The following is a 26,393-nucleotide window of genomic DNA, read 5'->3' as shown; positions in this document are numbered from 1 at the left end:
ACTATCAAACTACCCTCAAATGAGCTAAAATTGCTTTAATTCAGTTGTACGTGGATTTAAAGTGCAATATCATACAAATATTGTACTGGTATGACGCTTTCGAGTCTCTAGGTGTCAGTTATTGGTGGTGTGCTTACATGTCATCATTAGGCAGCAAATAGTACACAATTAAGGAAAACTGCCTTCCCATTTAATGTGCATTGTTCTGCAAAAAGTTTTAAGTAGGAGAAAGTAAAACTTAGTTTATAAAACCACCTAAACTGGGAGTATTGCCGCTACAGCTATGACACTTCAGTTTAAAAACGTACGTGCATCAACAAGAAATATTTTTGCGCTAAATAAATTGCTGTCCGACTACTCACGTAATGCATAAAACTGAGGCAGTCGTAATTACAATACATTGAAGTAATATTTTGGTAGTTTTTGTTGACGATGACTCCGCAGCAAGCGATCAGATTACTTTTTATTAGTGAAGGCGCGTCAGAGCCTTGATAAGTAAACTTACAAGAAGACACGCCTAGGTCGATGAACCTTTTAGACCAGGTTCGGGGACTTCCCAGTACGAGATGTCTTTTGGCATCACAAATCAATAGATCAATATCTCAACAACAATCGCAATAACTAATCAGCATGCTAATCAATAACTTTTAATGAGAGTCAATAAAGTGAACACACCATGATCTTTCAGTCATGAATAACCACACCAATTTAGTTAAGTGTTAGGATATTTATTTCCCTACTGGTTACAATCTAAAGTCATTTCTGTTAATCTCATCAGCAATTCATCTCATTAGTAACTCTTCAGATTTGCAATTAGAAACGCAATTAATCAATGCATAGAGAATATTCACTCAGTATTAACACATAATTATTAAGAAGCAACTTAGCAAAGTCTCAGTAGTGCATGGTTCAACAAAGCAAGAACTCAGTCATTTGTCTATTTGCGTCAGATTTTAGTGAACACCTTAAATAACCTCGTATTAGCATCAGCATGTTGGGCTTCATGCAAAACAATTTAGCAAACACAAATTTGGAAAACATCTAACTATGGCCTCTATCAAAGAGCAGTTGGTACCTAGAAAGAAAAGGCAATCAGACAATTACAATTTTCATTAGATAGTTACCCATCCAACGGATCAGCAAACAGCGTCAGTCTTCGTCCTCGGGACATCAGTCGTTTGCATCATCAGCAAAGAAAGGACAGGGCAAAGTATCAGTATGGCATAGCTAAGGAACAAGAACTTCCTTCATATAGAGGAGAAGTAAGTATCAGGTAAGGAATAAGTAAAGGGTGGTTTAGAGTAACAGGGCGAACAAACGGTAAAGTCTCAAACTAAATGGCCTAAATGGCTCAGTAGAATGCCAAAGAATGGCTTGGAGTGGAATGTCCAATAAATGCCTGATTTCTCCTCGGGTCATGTGGTTAAAATAAAAACTGTCTAATTTACTCCTACTTCCTCAATGGATAATCATTGGTGCATCGCCATCTCTGTCCAATAATCTTCACCAGAGTTTTACACAAACCACAGTTCTCATGTCGTTGATTGGTCCATGTTATTGACGTTTTCATCGGTTGGAATGTCAGGTAAGAAAAGTTACATTTTACGCTACAGTCAGTAGTTCCATTTTTTTCTCCTACTCCAGGCAGCCTTGCACCTGTTACAAATTACACTGTTGCATTCAGCAAGAATGTCTCCTTGAGCAAGTAGGGTCCCATGAGAAAGAATTTACTACAGCTACACACATCTCTAGCTTCTGGGAAAGTACAGTTTCATGTCCTTCAGGAAAATAGCACATTGCACGTTAGAAAAAGACAGTTTAATATGAGACCAGGCAGCTAGGCACAGACCTTCGCTAAACTAAGGCCTACTACTTAATGAACAAACTCCTAATACATAACTCCAATTTTGATATGTTAATACAAATTAAAAACATTAGTACATAATTAATTCAGCATTAATAACTTTCATTAGTCTTCGTATACATTGGTAGCCACTCCCCGTGGGCACATTTCAAACGTGTGCATTATTTCTACGTTAACAAATTTTTTATGCAGCTTCATTACACAATATATTGTAAGCTTTTCATGTTAATATTAATTTTAAAAGACACACTCCAGCAATCCCTCCTCTGATGACTCTTGTCATCACACAAATCTTCCCTACTAATTTTTCATACTAAAATTCCCTCATATCAATCTCTTCCCTTCTTGGTTTCCCCTTTGATCTTGCCCTGAATAATTTTTCCCTTTGTTTTTCTTCCCTCCTCCTATTATTTTTCGCCATCTTCAATTTTATTCTTTTACTAATTTTACATGCCACCCATGATCCAAATAAGCAATCTATAACAATCAATATCCCCTGTATTATTTTAGACAATATCCCATGCCAAATGTTACTAATCCAATTTCCCACTGAAGCAAATCCTTTCCCAACCTTTTTCCAAACACCTGGTTCTTTCAAATCCTTCAAGTCCGTACTATCCCTAGTCAAGTTAGTAAGCATACCTCTAATCTCATTACTATTATCTGGTATGTAAGCGCAACAATTACACCCATTGAGCAATCTACAAACTCTGCCATTTTTCACTAAAAGAATGTCTAAAGCAAGCCTGTTTTGAAGAGTCATAGCCCCCTCCGCAGCAAGTTCAGTATCCATCAGGAGTATAGCCCCTGAAAAGTTTGTCAGCATGTTATCCTCAATAGTAGACAACTTTTGAATCTTTATGGAGTTCATAATAACTCCCAGTGAAGAAATTATCGTCCCAAATATGTCTCCTACTACACCAGCAGCAGTCTCTTTCTTATGTCTAGTACGATGTAATTCAGACAATTTTGGTAACCTTTTCAAATCGTCAAGTTGATATATCTTTGGGAAAACTATCCCCAAATAACATGTCCCATAATATCCCTTTGGAAGACGGTAATAAGCATTAAGTCCACATATATAATAAATCCCGGGGATTGCTGGATCCTGTCCATTTAACATGAACGTCCATTTACTCTGAAACAAAAACACACGCTTACATTCACTCATTCCCACAAACACATTGTCATAGTATGATTTGGTCTTGGATATGCAAAGCTTTCCTACATGTAGTGCGTCTAAAGCTAACTTCCCTTGTTCTCTAATTGCACTATAACTGTCACTACTAGCAAAGGCCCGTTGCTGTCATCCTTTCTCTAGTTTACCCTTCAATGCCCTTCTTCTCTCTTCCGTGTGATCTAAAAAGCTTTTCTCTACAGGTGTAAGCAAACATGTCAAATTATTGTGGTGTGCATAAGATGTACTAATTGTTAATGTCGCCTGAAAGAATCCTTTAACTAACTTTATGCTATAGTACTTAGCTACCCCACTCACATCCTCTATGATAGGCACATTAGAAAACACAAGATCATGATTTGAGTAAAAATATTGAATCTCTTCCTGGTTATAGAATCTTGTTAGTAACAGACTACAACGTATCCCAGATGTTAATGACAGTCTATGATAGGTAACCCCATCTTGTACCGAAACAGGAATCTGTGTACACACAAAACAATCTTTTGCATCCATTGTGTCAACATACTCACTCAGCAAGCGATAGAAAACATCAGTGGATAGTTCCCCTTTCGAGTTAGTTCCCTCATGCAAGTATCTTGTATCCAGCTCAAACCTCTACCAGGCTGTTAGTGCAGTGGTAGTCTCAGGAATTGTAGCATTGTTAGTCCCACTTTTATCCATTAGTGTCATACTCACAACCACGACCCTAATGAATATTTATTACATGAACCGTTTTTGCAAAAGTATTTGGTTCAAGTAAACTTAAAGTGTTGGGATTCAAGCCCACGGCTCCAGAGAGACTGGAGCCTAAATCTAGCCAGTTTAGCCTGCTCAGCCACGCTACCTCACATCTACAAGCTCACAACTATAGTAACTTGGCCAAACACTGTGGACACCCGCTGTGGTGACCTGGCTATGCAGGGTAATGCAGCATTCACCGACAGTTCAGCGAGTTACAGGTGAAAAGCAAAGTATAATAACTGTCTGCATATAATATATGTCTTTCCTTATTTATTCTTCTTCCCCATTGTATGTTTGCTCTCTGCTTTAGAAACGCGAGCTGTCATCACTGCAAGGAAACGTATCACACAGCGTTCTACTGTTTACACTCACTGAACTTTCAGCATCACAGTGACCCCTCTCGTCGCCTCTATAGTTAGACTTCAAGACAGCTGGTTTGTTTACCGATACAATTCTTGTCACCTTAGGTTGTGGTTTTTTAAAATAAGAAGGCTCGGTCCCACTGTCTGGCTACCCTTATATATATACGTCACCACTTTACATAGTCTCACCTCTCGCTATGTGGATCGTAGGTGCAGAAGGCAAAGAGTGAGACACTGATGCAGACAAAATACGTTTGTGAGTTGAAAAGTACTGGCAGCGGTGGGATTCGAACCCACTCCTCCAAAGAGACTGAAGCCTTAATCCAGCGCCTTAGACCGCTCGGCCACACTACCCTGTGCAAACCTGTTTCTGTAAGCTTTCTGAAGTGAGATGTTCTGTTGTATAGGGGAGTTGGAGAATAAGGGTGTATAGCCTGTGAAGTGATCCTAGGAAAGTCAACGCCAACAGCAGCAGGCACGTGATACATTCAGTTGGTCAGGATTGGCCCCGGGCAATGGGAGGTGTCAGGGAGCGCCAGTCCTGAGAGTCCGGAGGAAGACAACCCTTACATTGGCGTCCCGCACGCGCTGCTTCTCTTTCTTTAAGGATAAGGAATCAAACTATCTACGTCCCTCAACTTACCAACCCTCCGCCTCAGGAAAGATTTTGTGATTCATGAGCAGAACCCGGCTGGCGCTGTTTACAGTAATGCCTAAGCACAGTACTCAACTGAGCGGTGTTTCCAAACTGAGCCGTTGTACTGCCGGAAATACCATGGGATATGTCATTTAACTTTCACATAAAATAGGGTTAAACCAGCCCTACCACATACTAAAAACTAAAGACGGAACAATAAACCAACGAGGATGGGATTCGAACCCACACGTGCAGAGCACCATGGATTAGCAGTCCATCGCCGTAACCACTCAGCCACCTCATCTTCAAAACACCATGTTTCAGGAGTACAAAATATGGTAGCCAAAATGTGTTCTATTAGGTGATAGTTGTCTAAACATAATAAAGAGCATATATTTACAGATTGTTATGGTAACTTGTTGTTTTCAGCTTTGCTCTATACGACCTTGTTCTCCATCCCTACTTCAGCTTGAATTTATATGTTAAATGTAATGTAATCATGAAAATTACACTATCCAAACGTGTTCTATCCATATGTGATGTACTATCACACTACCCTCAAATGAGCTAAGATTGCTTTAATTCAGTTGTACGTGGATTTAAAGTGCAATATCATACAAATATTGTACTGGTATGGCGCTTTCGAGTCTCTAGGTGTCAGTTATTGGTGGTGTGCTTACATGTCAACATTAGGCAGCAAATAGTACACAATTAAGGAAAACTGATTTCCCATTTAATGTGCATTGTTCTGCAAAAAGTTTTAAGTAGGAGAAAGTAAAACTTAGTTTATAAAACCACCTAAACTGGGAGTATTGCCGCTACAGCTATGACACTTCAGTTTAAAAACGTACATGCATCAACAAGAAATATTTTTGCGCTAAATAAATTGCTGTCCGACTACTCACGTAATGCATAAAACTGAGGCAGTCGTAATTACAATACATTGAAGTAATATTTTGGTAGTTTTTGTTGACGATGACTGCGCAGCAAGCGATCAGATTACTTTTTATTAGTGAAGGCGCGTCAGAGCCTTGATAAGTAAACTTACAAGGAGACACGCCTAGGTCGATGAACCTTTTAGACCAGGTTCGGGGACTTCCCAGTACGAGATGTCTTTTGGCATCACAAATCAATAGATCAATATCTCAACAACAATCGCAATAACTAATCAGCATGCTAATCAATAACCTTTAATGAGAGTCAATAAAGTGAACACACCATGATCTTTCAGTCATGAATAACCACACCAATTTAGTTAAGTGTTAGGATATTTATTTCCCTACTGGTTACAATCTAAAGTCATTTCTGTTAATCTCATCAGCAATTCATCTCATTAGTAACTCTTCAGATTTGCAATTAGAAACGCAATTAATCAATGCATAGAGAATATTCACTCAGTATTAACACATAATTATTAAGAAGCAACTTAGCAAAGTCTCAGTAGTGCATGGTTCAACAAAGCAAGAACTCAGTCATTTGTCTATTTGCGTCAGATTTTAGTGAACACCTTAAATAACCTCGTATTAGCATCAGCATGTTGGGCTTCATGCAAAACAATTTAGCAAACACAAATTTGGAAAACATCTAACTATGGCCTCTATCAAAGAGCGTTGGTACCTAGAAAGAAAAGGCAAACAGACAATTACAATTTTCATCAGATAGTTACCCATCCAACGGATCAGCAAACATCGTCATTCTTCGTCCTCGGGACATCAGTCGTTTGCATCATCAGCAAAGAAAGGACAGGGCAAAGTATCAGTATGGCATAGCTAAGGAACAAGAACTTCCCTCATATAGAGGAGAAGTAAGTATCAGGTAAGGAATTAGTGCAGGGTGGTTTAGAGTAACAGGGCGAACAAACGGCAAAGTCTCAAACGAAATGGCCTAAATGGCTCAGAAGAATGGCAAAGAATGGCTTGGAGTGGAATGTCCAATAAATGCCTGATTTCTCCTCGGGTCATGTGGTTAAATCAAAACTGTCTAATTTACTCCTAATTCCTCAATGGATAATCATTGGTGCATCGCCATCTCTGTCCAATAATCTTCACCAGAGTTTTACACAAACCACAGTTCTCATGTCGTTGATTGGCCCATGTTATTGACGTTTTCATCGGTTGGAATGTCAGGTAAGAAAAGTTACATTTTACGCTACAGTCAGTAGTTCCATTGTTTTCTCCTACTCCAGGCAGCCTTGCACCTGTTACAAATTACACTGTTGCATTCAGCAAGAATGTCTCCTTGAGCAAGTAGGGTCCCATGAGAAAGAATTTACTACAGCTACACACATCTCTAGCTTTTGGGAAAGTACAGTTTCATGTCCTTCAGGAAAATAGCACATTGCACGTTAGAAAAAGACAGTTTAATATGAGACCAGGCAGCTAGGCACAGACCTTCGATAAACTGAGGCCTACTGCTTAATGAACAAACTCCTAATACATAACTCCAATTTTGATATGTTAATACAAATTAAAAACATTAGTACATAATTAATTCAGCATTTATAACTTTCATCAGTCTTCGTATACATTGGTAGCCACTCCCCGTGGGCACATTTCAAACGTGTGCATTATTTCTACGTTAACACATTTTTTATGCAGCTTCATTACACAATATATTGTAAGCTTTTCATGTTAATATTAATTTTAAAAGACACACTCCAGCAATCCCTCCTCTGATGACTCTTGTCATCACACAAATCTTCCCTACTAATTTTACATACTTAAATTCCCTCATATCAATCTCTTCCCTTCTTGGTTTCCCCTTTGATCTTGCCCTGAATCATTTTTCCCTTTGTTTTTCTTCCCTCCTCCTATTATTTTTCGCCATCTTCAATTTTATTCTTTTACTAATTTTACATGCCACCCATGATCCAAATAAGCAATCTATAACAATCAATATCCCCTGTATTATTTTAGACAATATCCCATGCTAAATGTTACTAATCCAATTTCCCACTGAAGCAACTCCTTTACAAACCTTTTTCCAAACACCTGGTTCTTTCAAATCCTTCAAGTCCGTACTATCCCTAGTCAAGTTAGTAAGCATACTTCTAATCTCATTACTATTATCTGGTATGTAAGCGCAACAATTACACCCATTGAGCAATCTACAAACTCTGCCATTTTTCACTAAAAGAATGTCTAAAGCAAGCCTGTTTTGGAGAGTCATAGCCCCCTCCGCAGCATGTTCAGTATCCATCAGGAGTATAGCCCCTGAAAAGTTTGTCAGCATGTTATCCTCAATAGTAGACAACTTTTGAATCTTTATGGAGTTCATAATAACTCCCACTGAAGAAATTATCGTCCCAAATATGTCTCCTACTACACCAGCAGCAGTCTCTTTCTTATGTCTAGTACGATGTAATTCAGCCAATTTTGGTAACCTTTTCAAATCGTCAAGTTGATATATCTTTGGGAAAACTATCCCCAAATAACATGTCCCATACTATCCCTTTGGAAGACGGTAATAAGCATTAAGTCCACATGTATAATAAATCCCGGGGATTGCTGGATCCTGTCCATTTAACATGAACGTCCATTTACTCTGAAACAAAAACACACGCTTACATTCACTCATTCCCACAAACACATTGTCATAGTATGATTTGGTCTTGGATATGCAAAGCTTTCCTACATGTAGTGCGTCTAAAGCTAACTTCCCTTGTTCTCTAATTGCACTATAACCGTCACTACTAGCAAAGGCCCGTTGCTGTAATCCTTTCTCTAGTTTACCCTTCAATGCCCTTCTTCTCTCTTCCGTGTGATCTAAAAAGCTTTTCTCTACAGGTGTAAGCAAACATGTCAAATTATTGTGGTGTGCATAAGATGTACTAATTGTTAATGTTGCCTGAAAGAATCCTTTAACTAACTTTATGCTATAGTACTTAGCTACCCCACTCACATCCTCTATGATAGGCACATTAGAAAACAGAAGATCATGATTTGAGTAAAAATATTGAATCTCTTCCTGGTTATAGAATCTTGTTAGTAACAGACTACAACGTATCCCATATGTTAATGACAGTCTATGATAGGTAACCCCCTCTTGTACCGAAACAGGAATCTGTGTACACACAAAACAAACTTTTGCATCCATTGTGTCAACATACTCACTCAGCAAGCGATAGAAAACATCAGTGGATAGTTCCCCTTTCGAGTTAGTTCCCTCATGCAAGTATCTTGTATCCAGCTCAAACCTCTCCCAGGCTGTTAGTGCAGTGGTAGTCTCAGGAATTGTAGCATTGTTAGTCCCACTTTTATCCATTAGTGTCATACTCACAACCACGACCCTAATGAATATTTATTACATGAACCTTTTTTGCAAAAGTATTTGGTTCAAGTAAACTTAAAGTGTTGGGATTCAAGCCCACGGCTCCAGAGAGACTGGAGCCTAAATCTAGCCAGTTTAGCCTGCTCAGCCACGCTACCTCACATCTACAAGCTCACAACTATAGTAACTTGGCCAAACACTGTGGACACCCGATGTGGTGACCTGGCTATGCGGGGTAACGCAGCATTCACCGACAGTTGAGCGAGTAACAGGTGAAAAGCAAAGTATAATAACTGTCTTCATATAATATATGTCTTTCCTTATTTATTCTTCTTCCCCATTGTATGTTTGCTCTCTGCTTTAGAGACGCGAGCTGTCACCACTGCAAGGAAACGTATCACACAGCGTTCTACTGTTTACACTCACTGAACTTTCAGCATCACAGTGACCCCTCTCGTCGCCTCTATAGTTAGACTTCAACACAGCTGGTTTGTTTACCGATACAATTCTTGTCACCTTAGGTTGTGTTTTTTTAAAGTAAGAAGGCTCGGTCCCACTGTCTGGCTACCCTTATATATATACGTCACCACTTTACATAGTCTCACCTCTCGCTATGTGGATCGTAGGTGCAGAAGGCAGAGAGTGAGACACTGATGCAGACAAAATACGTTTGTGAGTTGAAAAATACTGGCAGCGGTGGGATTCGAACCCACGCCTCCAAAGAGACTGGAGCCTTAATCCAGCGCCTTAGACCGCTCAGCCACACTACCATGTGCAATCCTGTTTCTGTAAGCTTTCTGAAGTGAGATGTTCTGTTGTATAGGGGAGTTGGAGTCTAAGGGTGTATAGCCTGTGAAGTGATCCTAGGAAAGTCAACGCCAACAGCAGCAGGCACGTGATACATTCAGTAGGTCAGGATTGGCCCCGGGCCATGGGAGGTGTCAGGGAGTGCCAGTCCTGAGAGTCCGTAGGAAGACAACCCTTACATTGGCGTCCCGCACGCGCTGCTTCTCTTTCTTTAAGGATAAGGAATCAAACGATCTACGTCCCTCAACTTACTAACCCTCCGCCTCAGGAAAGATTTTGTGATTCATGAGCAGAACCCGGCTGGCGCTGTTTACAGTAATGCCTAAGCACAGTACTCAACTGAGCGGTGTTTCCAAACTGAGCCGTTGTACAGCCGGAAATACCATGGGATATGTCATTTAACTTTCACATAAAATAGGGTTAACCCAGCCCTACCACATACTAAAAACTAAAGACGGAACAATAAACCAACGAGGATGGGATTCGAACCCACGCGTGCAGAGCACCATGGATTAGCAGTCCATCGTCTTAACCACTCAGCCACCTCGTCTTCAAAACACCATGTTTCAGGAGTACAAAATATGGTAGCCAAAATGTGTTCTATTAGGTGATAGTTGTCTAAACATAATAAAGAGGATATATTTATAGATTGTTATGGTAACTTGTTGTCTTCAGCTTTGCTCTATACGACCTTGTTGTCCATCCCTACTTCAGCTTGAATTTATATGTTAAATGTAATGTAATCATGAAAATTACATTTTCCAAACGTGTTCTATCCATATGTGATGTACTATCACACTACCCTCAAATGAGCTAAGATTGCTTTAATTCAGTTGTACGTGGATTTAAAGTGCAATATCATACAAATATTGTACTGGTATGGCGCTTTCGAGTCTCTAGGTGTCAGTTATTGGTGGTGTGCTTACATGTCAACATTAGGCAGCAAATAGTACACAATTAAGGAAAACTGCCTTCCCATTTAATGTGCATTGTTCTGCAAAAAGTTTTAAGTAGGAGAAAGTAAAACTTAGTTTATAAAACCACCTAAACTGGGAGTATTGCCGCTACAGCTATGACACTTCAGTTAAAAAACATACGTGCATCAACAAGAAATATTTTTGCGCTAAATAAATTGCTGTCCGACTACTCACGTAATGCATAAAACTGAGGCAGTCGTAATTACAATACATTGAAGTAATATTTTGGTAGTTTTTGTTGACGATGACTCCGCAGCAAGCGATCAGATTACTTTTTATTAGTGAAGGCGCGTCAGAGCCTTGATAAGTAAACTTACAAGGAGACACGCCTAGGTCGATGAACCTTTTAGACCAGGTTCGGGGACTTCCCAGTACGAGATGTCTTTTGGTATCACAAATCAATAGATCAATATCTCAACAACAATCGCAATAACTAATCAGCATGCTAATCAATAACCTTTAATGAGAGTCAATAAAGTGAACACCCCATGATCGTTCAGTCATGAATAACCACACCAATTTAGTTAAGTGTTAGGATATTTATTTCCCTACTGGTTACAATCTAAAGTCATTTCTGTTAATCTCATCAGCAATACATCTCATTAGTAACTCTTCAGATTTGCAATTAGAAACGCAATTAATCAATGCATAGAGAATATTCACTCAGTATTAACACATAATTATTAAGAAGCAACTTAGCAAAGTCTCAGTAGTGCATGGTTCAACAAAGCAAGAACTCAATCATTTGTCTATTTGCGTCAGATTTTAGTGAACACCTTAAATAACCTCATATTAGCATCAGCAAGTTGGGCTTCATGCAAAACAATTTAGCAAACACAAATTTGGAAAACATCTAACTATGGCCTCTATCAAAGAGCAGTTGGTACCTAGAAAGAAAAGGCAAACAGACAATTACAATTTTCATCAGATAGTTACCCATCCAACGGATCAGCAAACAGCATCAGTCTTCGTCCTCGGGACATCAGTCGTTTGCATCATCAGCAAAGAAAGGACAGGGCAAAGTATCAGTATGGCATAGCTAAGGAACAAGGACTTCCCTCATATAGAGGAGAAGTAAGTATCAGGTAAGGAATAAGTAAAGGGTGGTTTAGAGTAACAGGGCGAACAAACGGCAAAGTCTCAAACGAAATGGCCTAAATGGCTCAGTAGAATGGCAAAGAATGGCTTGGAGTGGAATGTCCAATAAATGCCTGATTTCTCCTAGGGTCATGTGGTTAAATCAAAACTGTCTAATTTACTCCTAATTCCTCAATGGATAATCATTGGTGCATCGCCATCTCTGTCCAATAATCTTCACCAGAGTTTTACACAAACCACAATTCTCATTTCGTTGATTGGCCCATGTTATTGACGTTTTCATCGGTTGGAATGTCAGGTAAGAAAAGTTACATTTTACGCTACAGTCAGTAGTTCCATTGTTTTCTCCTACTCCAGGCAGCCTTGCACCTGTTACAAATTACACTGTTGCATTCAGCAAGAATGTCTCCTTGAGCAAGTAGGGTCCCATGAGAAAGAATTTACTACAGCTACACACATCTCTAGCTTTTGGGAGAGTACAGTTTCATGTCCTTCAGGAAAATAGCACATTGCACGTTAGAAAAAGACAGTTTAATATGAGACCAGGCAGCTAGGCACAGACCTTCGATAAACTAAGGCCTACTGCTTAATGAACAAACTCCTAATACATAACTCCAATTTTGATACGTTAATACAAATTAAAAACATTAGTACATAATTAATTCAGCATTAATAAATTTCATTAGTCTTCGTATACATTGGTAGCCACTCCCCGTGGGCACATTTCAAACGTGTGCATTATTTCTACGTTAACACATTTTTTATGCAGCTTCATTACACAATATATTGTAAGCTTTTCATGTTAATATTAATTTTAAAAGACACACTCCAGCAATCCCTCCTCTGATTACTCTTGTCATCACACAAATCTTCCCTACTAATTTTACATACTAAAATTCCCTCATATCAATCTCTTCCCTTCTTGGTTTCCCCTTTGATCTTGCCCTGAATCATTTTTCCCTTTGTTTTTCTTCCCTCCTCCTATTATTTTTCGCCATCTTCAATTTTATTCTTTTACTAATTTTACATGCCACCCATGATCCAAATAAGCAATCTATAACAATCAATATCCCCTGTATTATTTTAGACAATATCCCATGCCAAATTTTACTAATCCAATTTCCCACTGAAGCAAATCCTTTCCCAACCTTTTTCCAAACACCTGGTTCTTTCAAATCCTTCAAGTCCGTACTATCCCTAGTCAAGTTAGTAAGCATACTTCTAATCTCATTACTATTATCTGGTATGTAAGCGCAACAATTACACCCATTGAGCAATCTACAAACTCTGGCATTTTTCACTAAAAGAATGTCTAAAGCAAGCCTGTTTTGAAGAGTCATAGCCCCCTCCGCAGCAAGTTCAGTATCCATCAGGAGTATAGCCCCTGAAAAGTTTGTCAGCATGTTATCCTCAATAGTAGACAACTTTTGAATCTTTATGGAGTTCATAATAACTCCCACTGAAGAAATTATCGTCCCAAATATGTCTCCTACTACACCAGCAGCAGTCTCTTTCTTATGTCTAGTACGATGTAATTCAGACAATTTTGGTAACCTTTTCAAATCGTCAAGTTGATATATCTTTGGGAAAACTATCCCCAAATAACATGTTCTATACTATCCCTTTGGAAGATGGTAATAAGCATTAAGTCCACATATATAATAAATCCCGGGGATTGCTGGATCCTGTCCATTTAACATGAACGTCCATTTACTCTGAAACAAAAACACATGCTTACATTCACTCATTCCCACAAACACATTGTCATAGTATGATTTGGTCTTGGATATGCAAAGCTTTCCTACATGTAGTGCGTCTAAAGCTAACTTCCCTTGTTCTCTAATTGCACTATAACCGTCACTACTAGCAAAGGCCCGTTGCTGTAATCCGTTCTCTAGTTTACCCTTCAATGCCCTTCTTCTCTCTTCCGTGTGATCTAAAAAGATTTTCTCTACAGGTGTAAGCAAACATGTCAAATTATTGTGGTGTGCATAAGATGTACTAATTGTTAATGTCGCCTGAAAGAATCCTTTAACTAACTTTATGCTATAGTACTTAGCTACCCCACTCACATCCTCTATGATAGGCACATTAGAAAACACAAGATCATGATTTGAGTAAAAATATTGAATCTCTTCCTGGTTATAGAATCTTGTTAGTAACAGACTACAAGCTATCCCATATGTTAATGACAGTCTATGATAGGTAACCCCCTCTTGTACCGAAACAGGAATCTGTGTACACACAAAACAATCTTTTGCATCCATTGTGTCAACATACTCACTCAGCAAGCGATAGAAAACATCAGTGGATAGTTCCCCTTTCGAGTTAGTTCCCTCATGCAAGTATCTTGTATCCAGCTCAAACCTCTCCCAGCCTGTTAGTGCAGTGGTAGTCTCAGGAATTGTAGCATTGTTAGTCCCACTTTTATCCATTAGTGTCATACTCACAACCACGAACCTAATGAATATTTATTACATAAACCTTTTTTGCAAAAGTATTTGGTTCAAGTAAACTTAAAGTGTTGGGATTCAAGCCCACGGCTCCAGAGAGACTGGAGCCTAAATGTAGCCAGTTTAGCCTGCTCAGCCACGCTACCCGACATCTACAAGCTCACAACTATAGTAACTTGGCCAAACACTGTGGACACCCGCTGTGGTGACCTGGCTATGCGGGGTAACGCAGCATTCACCGACAGTTGAGCGAGTTACAGGTGAAAAGCAAAGTATAATAACAGTCTGCATATAATATATGTCTTTCCTTATTTATTCTTCTTCCCCATTGTATGTTTGCTCTCTGCTTTAGAAACGCGAGCTGTCATCACTGCAAGGAAACGTATCACACAGTGTTCTACTGTTTACACTCACTGAACTTTCAGCATCACAGTGACCCCTCTCGTCGCCTCTATAGTTAGACTTCAAGACAGCTGGTTTGTTTACCGATACAATTCTTGTCTCCTTAGGTTGTGGTTTTTTAAAATATGAAGGCTCGGTCCCACTGTCTGGCTACCCTTATATATATATGTCACCACTTTACATAGTCTCACCTCTCGCTATGTGGATCGTAGGTGCAGAAGGCAGAGAGTGAGACACTGATGCAGACAAAATACGTTTGTGAGTTGAAAAATACTGGCAGTGGTGGGATTCGAAGCCACGCTTCCAAACAGACTGGAGCCTTAATCCAGCGCCTTAGACCACTCGGCCACACTACCCTGTGCAAACCTGTTTCTGTAAGCTTTCTGAATTGAGATGTTCTGTTGTATAGGGGAGTTGGAGAATAAGGGTGTATAGCCTGTGAAGTGATCCTAGGAAAGTCAACGCCAACAGCAGCAGGCATGTGATACATTCAGTAGGTCAGGATTGGCCCCGGGCCATGGGAGGTGTCAGGGAGCGCCAGTCCTGAGAGTCCGTAGGAAGACAACCCTTACATTGGCGTCCCGCATGCGCTGGTTCTCTTTCTTTAAGGATAAGGAATCAAACTATCTACGTCCCTCAACTTACCAACCCTCCGCCTCAGGAAAGATTTTGTGATTCATGAGCAGAACACGGCTGGCGCTGTTTACAGTAATGCCTAAGCACAGTACTCAACTGAGCGGTGTTTCCAAACTGAGCCGTTGTACTGCCGGAAATACCATGGGATATGTCATTTAACTTTCACATAAAATAGGGTTAACCCAGCCCTACCACATACTAAAGACGGAACAATAAACCGACAAGGATGGGATTCGAACCCACGCGTGCAGAGCACAATGGATTAGCAGTCCATCGCCTTAACCACTCGGCCACCTCGTCTTCAAAATACCATGTTTCAGGAGAACAAAATATGGTAGCCAAAATGTGTTCTATTAGGTGATAGTTGTCTAAACATAATAAAGAGCATATATTTACAGATTGTTATGGTAACTTGCTGTCTTCAGCTTTGCTCTATACGACCTTGTTGTCCATCCCTACTTCAGCTTGAATTTATATGTTAAATGTAATGTAATCATGAAAATTACACTTTCCAAACGTGTTCTAGCCATATGTGATGTACTATCACACTACCCTCAAATGAGCTAAGATTGCTTTAATTCAGTTGAACGTGGATTTAAAGTGCAATATCATACAAATATTGTACTGGTATGGCGCTTTCGAGTCTCTAGGTGTCAGTTATTGGTGGTGTGCTTACATGTCAACATTAGGCAGCAAATAGTACACAATTAAGGAAAACTGCCTTCCCATTTAATGTGCATTGTTCTGCAAAAAGTTTTAAGTAGGAGAAAGTAAAACTTAGTTTATAAAACCACCTAAACTGGGAGTATTGCCGCTATAGCTATGACACTTCAGTTAAAAAACGTACGTGCATCAACAAGAAATATTTTTGCGCTAAATAAATTGCTGTCCGACTACTCACGTAATGCATAAAACTGAGGCAGTCGTAATTACAATACATTGAAGTAATATTTTGGTAGTTTTTGTTGACGATGACTCCGCAGCAAGCGATCAGATTACTTTTTATTAGTGAAGGCGCGTCAGAGCCTTGATAAGTAAACTTACAAGGAGACACGCCTAGGTCGATGAACCTTTTAGACCAGGTTCGGGGACTTCCCAGTACGAGATGTCTTTTGGCATCACAAATCAATAGATCAATATCTCAACAACAATCGCAATAACTAATCAGCATGCTAATCAATAACCTTTAATGAGAGTCAATAAAGTGAACACCCCATGATCTTTCAGTCATGAATAACCACACCAATTTAGTTAAGTGTTAGGATATTTATTTCCCTACTGGTTACAATCTAAAGTAATTTCTGTTAATCTCATCAGCAATTCATCTCATTAGTAACTCTTCAGATTTGCAATTAGAAACGCAATTAATCAATGCATAGAGAATATTCACTCAGTATTAACACATAATTATTAAGAAGCAACTTAGCAAAGTCTCAGTAGTGCATGGTTCAACAAAGCAAGAACTCAATCATTTGTCTATTTGCGTCAGATTTTAGTGAACACCTTAAATATCCTCATATTAGCATCAGCAAGTTGGGCTTCATGCAAAACAATTTAGCAAACACAAATTTGGAAAACATCTAACTATGGCCTCTATCAAAGAGCGTTGGTACCTAGAAAGAAAAGGCAAACAGACAATTACAATTTTCATCAGATAGTTACCCATCCAACGGATCAGCAAACATCGTCATTCTTCGTCCTCGGGACATCAGTCGTTTGCATCATCAGCAAAGAAAAGACAGGGCAAAGTATCAATATGGCAAAGCTAAGGAACAAGAACTTCCCTCATATAGAGGAGAAGTAAGTATCAGGTAAGGAATAAGTAAAGGGTGGTTTAGAGTAACAGGGCGAACAAACGGCAAAGTCTCAAACGAAATGGCCTAAATGGCTCAGTAGAATGGCAAAGAATGGCTTGGAGTGGAATGTCCAATAAATGCCTGATTTCTCCTCGGGTCATGTGGTTAAATCAAAACTGTCTAATTTACTCCTAATTCCTCAATGGATAATCATTGGTGCATCGCCATCTCTGTCCAATAATCTTCACCAGAGTTTTACACAAACCACAGTTCTCATGTCGTTGATTGGCCCATGTTATTGACGTTTTCATCGGTTGGAATGTCAGGTAAGAAAAGTTAAATTTTACGCTACAGTCAGTAGTTCCATTGTTTTCTCCTACTCCAGGCAGCCTTGCACCTGTTACAAATTACACTGTTGCATTCAGCAAGAATGTCTCCTTGAGCAAGTAGGGTCCCATGAAAAAGAATTTACTACAGCTACACACATCTCTAGCTTTTGGGAAAGTACAGTTTCATGTCCTTCAGGAAAATAGCACATTGCACGTTAGAAAAAGACAGTTTAATATGAGACCAGGCAGCTAGGCACAGACCTTCGATAAACTAAGGCCTACTGCTTAATGAACAAACTCCTAATACATAACTCCAATTTTGATATGTTAATATAAATTAAAAACATTAGTACATAATTAATTCAGCATTAATAACTTTCATTAGTCTTCGTATACATTGGTAGCCACTCCCCGTGGGCACATTTCAAACGTGTGCATTATTTCTACTTTAACACATTTTTTATGCAGCTTCATTACACAATATATAGTAAGCTTTTCATGTTAATATTAATTTTAAAAGACACACTCCAGCAATCCCTCCTCTGATGACTCTTGTCATCACACAAATCTTCCCTACTAATTTTACATACTAACATTCCCTCATATCAATCTCTTCCCTTCTTGGTTTCCCCTTTGATCTTGCCCTGAATCATTTTTCCCTTTGTTTTTCTTCCCTCCTCCTATTATTTTTCGCCATCTTCAATTTTATTCTTTTACTAATTTTACATGCCACCCATGATCCAAATAAGCAATCTATAACAATCAATATCCCCTGTATTATTTTAGACAATATCCCATGCCAAATGTTACTAATCCAATTTCCCACTGAAGCAAATCCTTTCCCAACCTTTTTCCAAACACCTGGTTCTTTCAAATCCTTCAAGTCCGTACTATCCCTAGTCAAGTTAGTAAGCATACTTCTAATCTCATTACTATTATCTGGTATGTAAGCGCAACAATTACACCCATTGAGCAATCTACAAACTCTGCCATTTTTCACTAAAAGAATGTCTAAAGCAAGCCTGTTTTGAAGAGTCATAGCCCCCTCTGCAGCATGTTCAGTATCCATCAGGAGTATAGCCCCTGAAAAGTTTGTCAGCATGTTATCCTCAATAGTAGACAACTTTTGAATCTTTATGGAGTTCATAATAACTCCCACTGAAGAAATTATCGTCCCAAATATGTCTCCTACTACACCAGCAGCAGTCTCTTTCTTATGTCTAGTACGATGTAATTCAGACAATTTTGGTAACCTTTTCAAATCGTCAAGTTGATATATCTTTGGGAAAACTATCCCCAAATAACATGTCCCATACTATCCCTTTGGAAGACGGTAATAAGCATTAAGTCCACATATATAATAAATCCCAGGGATTGCTGGATCCTGTCCATTTAACATGAACGTCCATTTACTCTGAAACAAAAACACACGCTTACATTCACTCATTCCCACAAACACATTGTCATAGTATGATTTGGTCTTGGATATGCAAAGCTTTCCTACATGTAGTGCGTCTAAAGCTAACTTCCCTTGTTCTCTAATTGCACTATAACCGTCACTACTAGCAAAGGCCCGTTGCTGTAATCCTTTCTCTAGTTTACCCTTCAATGCCCTTCTTCTCTCTTCCGTGTGATCTAAAAAGCTTTTCTCTACAGGTGTAAGCAAACATGTCAAATTATTGTGGTGTGCATAAGATGTACTAATTGTTAATGTTGCCTGAAAGAATCCTTTAACTAACTTTATGCTATAGTACTTAGCTACCCCACTCACATCCTCTATGATAGGCACATTAGAAAACACAAGATCATGATTTGAGTAAAAATATTGAATCTCTTCCTGGTTATAGAATCTTGTTAGTAACAGACTACAACGTATCCCATATGTTAATGACAGTCTATGATAGGTAACCCCCTCTTGTACCGAAACAGGAATCTGTGTACACACACAAAACAAACTTTTGCATCCATTGTGTCAACATACTCACTCAGCAAGCGATAGAAAACATCAGTGGATAGTTCCCCTTTCGAGTTAGTTCCCTCATGCAAGTATCTTGTATCCAGCTCAAACCTCTCCCAGGCTGTTAGTGCAGTGGTAGTCTCAGGAATTGTAGCATTGTTAGTCCCACTTTCATCCATTAGTGTCATATTCACAACCACGACCCTAATGAATATTTATTACATGAACCTTTTTTGCAAAAGTATTTGGTTCAAGTAAACTTAAAGTGTTGGGATTCAAGCCCACGGCTCCAGAGAGACTGGAGCCTAAATCTAGCCAGTTTAGCCTGCTCAGCCATGCTACCTCATATCTACAAGCTCACAACTATAGTAACTTGGCCAAACACTGTGGACACCCGCTGTGGTGACCTGGCTATGCGGGGTAACGCAGCATTCACCGACAGTTGAGCGAGTTACAGGTGAAAAGCAAAGTATAATAACTGTCTTCATATAATATATGTCTTTCCTTATTTATTCTTCTTCCCCATTGTATGTTTGCTCTCTGCTTTAGAAACGCGAGCTGTCATCACTGCAAGGAAACGTATCACACAGCGTTCTACTGTTTACACTCACTGAACTTTCAGCATCACAGTGACCCCTCTCGTCGCCTCTATAGTTAGACTTCAACACAGCTGGTTTGTTTACCGATACAATTCTTGTCACCTTAGGTTGTGGTTTTTTAAAGTAAGAAGGCTCGGTCCCACTGTCTGGCTACCCTTATATATATACGTCACCACTTTACATAGTCTCACCTCTCGCTATGTGGATCGTAGGTGCAGAAGGCAGAGAGTGAGACACTGATGCAGACAAAATACGTTTGTGAGTTGAAAAATACTGGCAGTGGTGGGATTCGAACCCACGCCTCCAAAGAGACTAGAGCCTTAATCCAGCGCCTTAGACCGCTCGGCCACACTACCCTGTGCAAACCTGTTTCTGTAAGCTTTCTGAAGTGAGATGTTCTGTTGTATAGGGGAGTTGGAGAATAAGGGTGTATAGCCTGTGAAGTGATCCTAGGAAAGTCAACGCCAACAGCAGCAGGCACGTGATACATTCAGTAGGTCAGGATTGGCCCCGGGCCATGGGAGGTGTCAGGGAGCGCCAGTCCTGAGAGTCCGTAGGAAGACCACCCTTACATTGGCGTCCCGCACGCGCTGCTTCTCTTTCTTTAAGGATAAGGAATCAAACTATCTACGTCCCTCAACTTACTAACCCTCCGCCTCAGGAAAGATTTTGTGATTCATGAGCAGAACCCGGCTGGCGCTGTTTACAGTAATGCCTAAGCACAGTACTCAACTGAGCGGTGTTTCCAAACTGAGCCGTTGTACTGCCGGAAATACCATGGGATATGTCATTTAACTTTCACATAAAATAGGGTTAACCCAGCCCTACCACATACTAAAGACGGAACAATAAACCAACAAGGATGGGATTCGAACCCACGCGTGCAGAGCACAATGGATTAGCAGTCCATCGCCTTAACCACTCGGCCACCTCGTCTTCAAAACACCATGTTTCAGGAGTACAAAATATGGTAGCCAAAATGTGTTCTATTAGGTGATAGTTGTCTAAACATAATAAAGAGCATATATTTACAGATTGTTATGGTAACTTGCTGTCTTCAGCTTTGCTCTATACGACCTTGTTGTCCATCCCTACTTCAGCTTGAATTTATATGTTAAATGTAATGTAATCATGAAAATTACACTTTCCAAACGTGTTCTAGCCATATGTGATGTACTATCACACTACCCTCAAATGAGCTAAGATTGCTTTAATTCAGTTGTCCGTGGATTTAAAGTGCAATATCATACAAATATTGTACTGGTATGGCGCTTTCGAGTCTCTAGGTGTCAGTTATTGGTGGTGTGCTTACATGTCAACATTAGGCAGCAAATAGTACACAATTAAGGAAAACTGCCTTCCCATTTAATGTGCATTGTTCTGCAAAAAGTTTTAAGTAGGAGAAAGTAAAACTTAGTTTATAAAACCACCTAAACTGGGAGTATTGCCGCTACAGCTATGACACTTCAGTTTAAAAACGAACGTGCATCAACAAGAAATATTTTTGCGCTAAATAAATTGCTGTCCGACTACTCACGTAATGCATAAAACTGAGGCAGTCGTAATTACAATACATTGAAGTAATATTTTGGTAGTTTTTGTTGACGATGACTCCGCAGCAAGCAATCAGATTACTTTTTATTAGTGAAGGCGCGTCAGAGCCTTGATAAGTAAACTTACAAGGAGACACGCCTAGGTCCATGAACCTTTTAGACCAGGTTCGGGGACTTCCCAGTACGAGATGTCTTTTGGCATCACAAATCAATAGATCAATATCTCAACAACAATCGCAATAACTAATCAGCATGCTAATCAATAACCTTTAATGAGAGTCAATAAAGTGAACACACCATGATCTTTCAGTCATGAATAACCACACCAATTTAGTTAAGTGTTAGGATATTTATTTCCCTACTGGTTACAATCTAAAGTCATTTCTGTTAATCTCATCAGCAATTCATCTCATTAGTAACTCTTCAGATTTGCAATTAGAAACGCAATTAATCAATGCATAGAGAATATTCACTCAGTATTAACACATAATTATTAAGAAGCAAGTTAGCAAAGTCTCAGTAGTGCATGGTTCAACAAAGCAAGAACTCAGTCATTTGTCTATTTGCGTCAGATTTTAGTGAACACCTTAAATAACCTCGTATTAGCATCAGCATGTTGTGCTTCATGCAAAACAATTTAGCAAACACAAATTTGGAAAACATCTAACTATTGCCTCTATCAAAGAGCGTTGGTACCTAGAAAGAAAAGGCAAACAGACAATTACAATTTTCATCAGATAGTTACCCATCCAACAGATCAGCAAACATCGTCAGTCTTCGTCCTCAGGACATCAGTCTTTTGCATCATCAGCAAAGAAAGGACAGGGCAAAGTATCAGTATGGCATAGCTAAGGAACAAGAACTTCCCTCATATAGAGGAGAAGTAAGTATCAGGTAAGGAATAAGTAAAGGGTGGTTTAGAGTAACAGGGCGAACAAACGGCAAAGTCTCAAACGAAATGGCCTAAATGGCTCAGTAGAATGGCAAAGAATGGCTTGGAGTGGAATGTCCAATAAATGCCTGATTTCTCCTCGGGTCATGTGGTTAAATCAAAACTGTCTAATTTACTCCTAATTCCACAATGGATAATCATTGGTGCATCGCCATCTCTGTCCAATAATCTTCACCAGAGTTTTACACAAACCACAGTTCTCATGTCGTTGATTGGCCCATGTTATTGACGTTTTCATCGGTTGGAATGTCAGGTAAGAAAAGTTACATTTTACGCTACAGTCAGTAGTTCCATTGTTTTCTCCTACTCCAGGCAGCCTTGCACCTGTTACAAATTACACTGATGCATTCAGCAAGAATGTCTCCTTGAGCAAGTAGGGTCCCATGAGAAAGAATTTACTACAGCTACACACATCTCTAGCTTTTGGGAAAGTACAGTTTCATGTCCTTCAGCAAAATAGCACATTGCACGTTAGAAAAAGACAGTTTAATATGAGACCAGGCAGCTAGGCACAGACCTTCGCTAAACTAAGGCCTACTGCTTAATGAACAAACTCCTAATACATAACTCCAATTTTGATATGTTAATACAAATTAAAAACATTAGTACATAATTAATTCAGCATTAATAACTTTCATTAGTCTTCGTATACATTGGTAGCCACTCCCCGTGGGCACATTTCAAACGTGTGCATTATTTCTACTTTAACACATTTTTTATGCAGCTTCATTACACAATATATTGTAAGCTTTTCATGTTAATATTAATTTTAAAAGACACACTCCAGCAATCCCTCCTCTGATGACTCTTGTCATCACACAAATCTTCCCTACTAATTTTACATACTAAAATTCCCTCATATCAATCTCTTCCCTTCTTGGTTTCCCCTTTGATCTTGCCCTGAATCATTTTTCCCTTTGTTTTTCTTCACTCCTCCTATTATTTTTCGCCATCTTCAATTTTATTCTTTTACTAATTTTACATGCCACCCATGATCCAAATAAGCAATCTATAACAATCAATATCCCCTGTATTATTTTAGACAATATCCCATGCCAAATGTTACTAATCCAATTTCCCACTGAAGCAAATCCTTTCCCAACCTTTTTCCAAACACCTGGTTCTTTCAAATCCTTCAAGTCCGTACTATCCCTAGTCAAGTTAGTAAGCATACTTCTAATCTCATTACTATTATCTGGTATGTAAGCGCAACAATTACACCCATTGAGCAATCTACAAACTCTGCCATTTTTCACTAAAAGAATGTCTAAAGCAAGACTGTTTTGAAGAGTCATAGCCCCCTCCGCAGCATGTTCAGTATCCATCAGGAGTATAGCCCCTGAAAAGTTTGTCAGCATGTTATCCTCAATAGTAGACAACTTTTGAATCTTTATGGAGTTCATAATAACTCCCACTGAAGAAATTATCGTCCCAAATATGTCTCCTACTACACCAGCAGCAGTCTCTTTCTTAAGTCTAGTACGATGTAATTCAGACAATTTTGGTAACCTTTTCAAATCGTCAAGTTGATATATCTTTGGGAAAACTATCCCCAAATAACATGTCCCATACTATCCCTTTGGAAGACGGTAATAAGCATTAGGTCCACATATATAATAAATCCCGGGGATTGCTGGATCCTGTCTATTTAACATGAATGTCCATTTACTCTGAAACAAAAACACACGCTTACATTCACTCATTCCCACAAACACATTGTCATAGTATGATTTGGTCTTGGATATGCAAAGCTTTCCAACATGTAGTGCGTCTAAAGCTAACTTCCCTTGTTCTCTAATTGCACTATAACCGTCACTACTAGCAAAGGCCCGTTGCTGTAATCCTTTCTCTAGTTTACCCTTCAATGCCCTTCTTCTCTCTTCCGTGTGATCTAAAAAGCTTTTCTCTACAGGTGTAAGCAAACATGTCAAATTATTGTGGTGTGCATAAGATGTACTAATTGTTAATGTTGCCTGAAAGAATCCTTTAACTAACTTTATGCTATAGTACTTAGCTACCCCACTCACATCCTCTATGATAGGCACATTAGAAAACACAAGATCATGATTTGAGTAAAAATATTGAATCTCTTCCTGGTTATAGAATCTTGTTAGTAACAGACTACAACGTATCCCATATGTTAATGACAGTCTATGATAGGTAACCCCCTCTTGTACCGAAACAGGAATCTGTGTACACACAAAACAATCTTTTGCATCCATTGTGTCAACATACTCACTCAGCAAGCGATAGAAAACATCAGTGGATAGTTCCCCTTTCGAGTTAGTTCCCTCATGCAAGTATCTTGTATCCAGCTCAAACCTCTCCCAGGCTGTTAGTGCAGTGGTAGTCTCAGGAATTGTAGCATTGTTAGTCCCAACTTTATCCATTAGTGTCATACTCACAACCACGACCCTAATGAATATTTATTACATGAACCTTTTTTGCAAAAGTATTTGGTTCAAGTAAACTTAAAGTGTTGAGATTCAAGCCCACGGCTCCAGAGAGACTGGAGCCTAAATCTAGCCAGTTTAGCCTGCTCAGCCACGCTACCTCACATCTACAAGCTCACAACTATAGTAACTTGGCCAAACACTGTGGACACCCGCTGTGGTGACCTGGCTATGCGGGGTAACGCAGCATTCACCGACAGTTGAGCGAGTTACAGGTGAAAAGCAAAGTATAATAACTGTCTTCATATAATATATGTCTTTCCTTATTTATTCTTCTTCCCCATTGTATGTTTGCTCTCTGCTTTAGAAACGCGAGCTGTCATCACTACAAGGAAACGTATCACACAGCGTTCTACTGTTTACACTCACTGAACTTTCAGCATCACAGTGACCCCTCTCGTCGCCTCTATAGTTAGACTTCAAGACAGCTGGTTTGTTTACCGATACAATTCTTGTCACCTTAGGTTGTGGTTTTTTTAAATAAGAAGGCTCGGTCCCACTGTCTGGCTACCCTTATATATATACGTCACCACTTTACATAGTCTCACCTCTCGCTATGTGGATCGTAGGTGCAGAAGGCAGAGAGTGAGACACTGATGCAGACAAAATACGTTTGTGAGTTGAAAAATACTGGCAGCGGTGGGATTCGAACCCACGCCTCCAAAGAGACTGGAGCCTTAATCCAGCACCTTAGACCACTTGGCCACACTACCCTGTGCAAACCTGATTCTGTAAGCTTTCTGAAGTGAGATGTTCTGTTGTATAAATGGACTTGGAGAATAAGGGTGTATAGCCTGTGAAGTGATCCTAGGAAAGTCAACGCCAACAGCAGCAGGCACGTGATACATTCAGTAGGTCAGGATTGGCCCCGGGCCATGGGAGGTGTCAGGGAGCGCCAGTCCTGAGAGTCCGTAGGAAGACAACCCTTACATTGGCGTCCCGCACGCGCTGCTTCTCTTTCTTTAAGGATAAGGAATCAAATTATCTATGTCCCTCAACTTACCAACCCTCCGCCTCAGGAAAGATTTTGTGATTCATGAGCAGAACCCGGCTGGCGCTGTTTACAGTAATGCCTAAGCACAGTACTCAACTGAGCGGTGTTTCCAAACTGAGCCGTTGTACTGCCGGAAATACCATGGGATATGTCATTTAACTTTCACATAAAATAGGGTAAACCCAGCCCTACCACATACTAAAGACGGAACAATAAACCGACAAGGATGGGATTCGAACCCACGCGTGCAGAGCACAATGGATTAGCAGTCCATCGCCTTAACCACTCGGCCACCTCGTCTTCAAAACACGTGTTTCAGGAGTACAAAATATGGTAG

The 26,393-nt window shown here is 39.6% G+C and overlaps 9 non-coding genes across 9 annotated transcripts; all 9 read right to left on the bottom strand.

Annotated features, from left to right (window-relative positions):
• Positions 1-4,416: 4,416 nt before the first annotated feature.
• Positions 4,417-4,498, bottom strand: TRNAL-AAG (transfer RNA leucine (anticodon AAG)). The gene has a single exon. It is a non-coding gene; the product is annotated as a tRNA-Leu (tRNA).
• A 505-nt stretch (positions 4,499-5,003) lies between these two features.
• On the bottom strand, positions 5,004-5,085 carry TRNAS-GCU (transfer RNA serine (anticodon GCU)). The gene has a single exon. It is a non-coding gene; the product is annotated as a tRNA-Ser (tRNA).
• A 4,653-nt stretch (positions 5,086-9,738) lies between these two features.
• Positions 9,739-9,820, bottom strand: TRNAL-AAG (transfer RNA leucine (anticodon AAG)). The gene has a single exon. It is a non-coding gene; the product is annotated as a tRNA-Leu (tRNA).
• Positions 9,821-10,325: 505 nt separating this feature from the next.
• TRNAS-GCU (transfer RNA serine (anticodon GCU)) lies at positions 10,326-10,407 on the bottom strand. The gene has a single exon. It is a non-coding gene; the product is annotated as a tRNA-Ser (tRNA).
• Positions 10,408-15,641: 5,234 nt separating this feature from the next.
• Positions 15,642-15,723, bottom strand: TRNAS-GCU (transfer RNA serine (anticodon GCU)). The gene has a single exon. It is a non-coding gene; the product is annotated as a tRNA-Ser (tRNA).
• A 4,655-nt stretch (positions 15,724-20,378) lies between these two features.
• TRNAL-AAG (transfer RNA leucine (anticodon AAG)) lies at positions 20,379-20,460 on the bottom strand. Its single transcript has one exon. It is a non-coding gene; the product is annotated as a tRNA-Leu (tRNA).
• A 498-nt stretch (positions 20,461-20,958) lies between these two features.
• Positions 20,959-21,040, bottom strand: TRNAS-GCU (transfer RNA serine (anticodon GCU)). The gene has a single exon. It is a non-coding gene; the product is annotated as a tRNA-Ser (tRNA).
• A 4,653-nt stretch (positions 21,041-25,693) lies between these two features.
• TRNAL-AAG (transfer RNA leucine (anticodon AAG)) lies at positions 25,694-25,775 on the bottom strand. Its single transcript has one exon. It is a non-coding gene; the product is annotated as a tRNA-Leu (tRNA).
• Positions 25,776-26,274: 499 nt separating this feature from the next.
• TRNAS-GCU (transfer RNA serine (anticodon GCU)) lies at positions 26,275-26,356 on the bottom strand. The gene has a single exon. It is a non-coding gene; the product is annotated as a tRNA-Ser (tRNA).
• Between the last annotated feature and the right edge of the window lie 37 nt (positions 26,357-26,393).

This window comes from Pleurodeles waltl, chromosome 12 (assembly GCF_031143425.1).
Source record: "Pleurodeles waltl isolate 20211129_DDA chromosome 12, aPleWal1.hap1.20221129, whole genome shotgun sequence".
In the NCBI taxonomy this organism is placed as follows: domain Eukaryota; kingdom Metazoa; phylum Chordata; class Amphibia; order Caudata; family Salamandridae; genus Pleurodeles; species Pleurodeles waltl.
The sequence above is the reverse complement of the archived record's forward strand: the minus strand, read 5'-3'. Positions and strand labels throughout refer to the sequence as shown.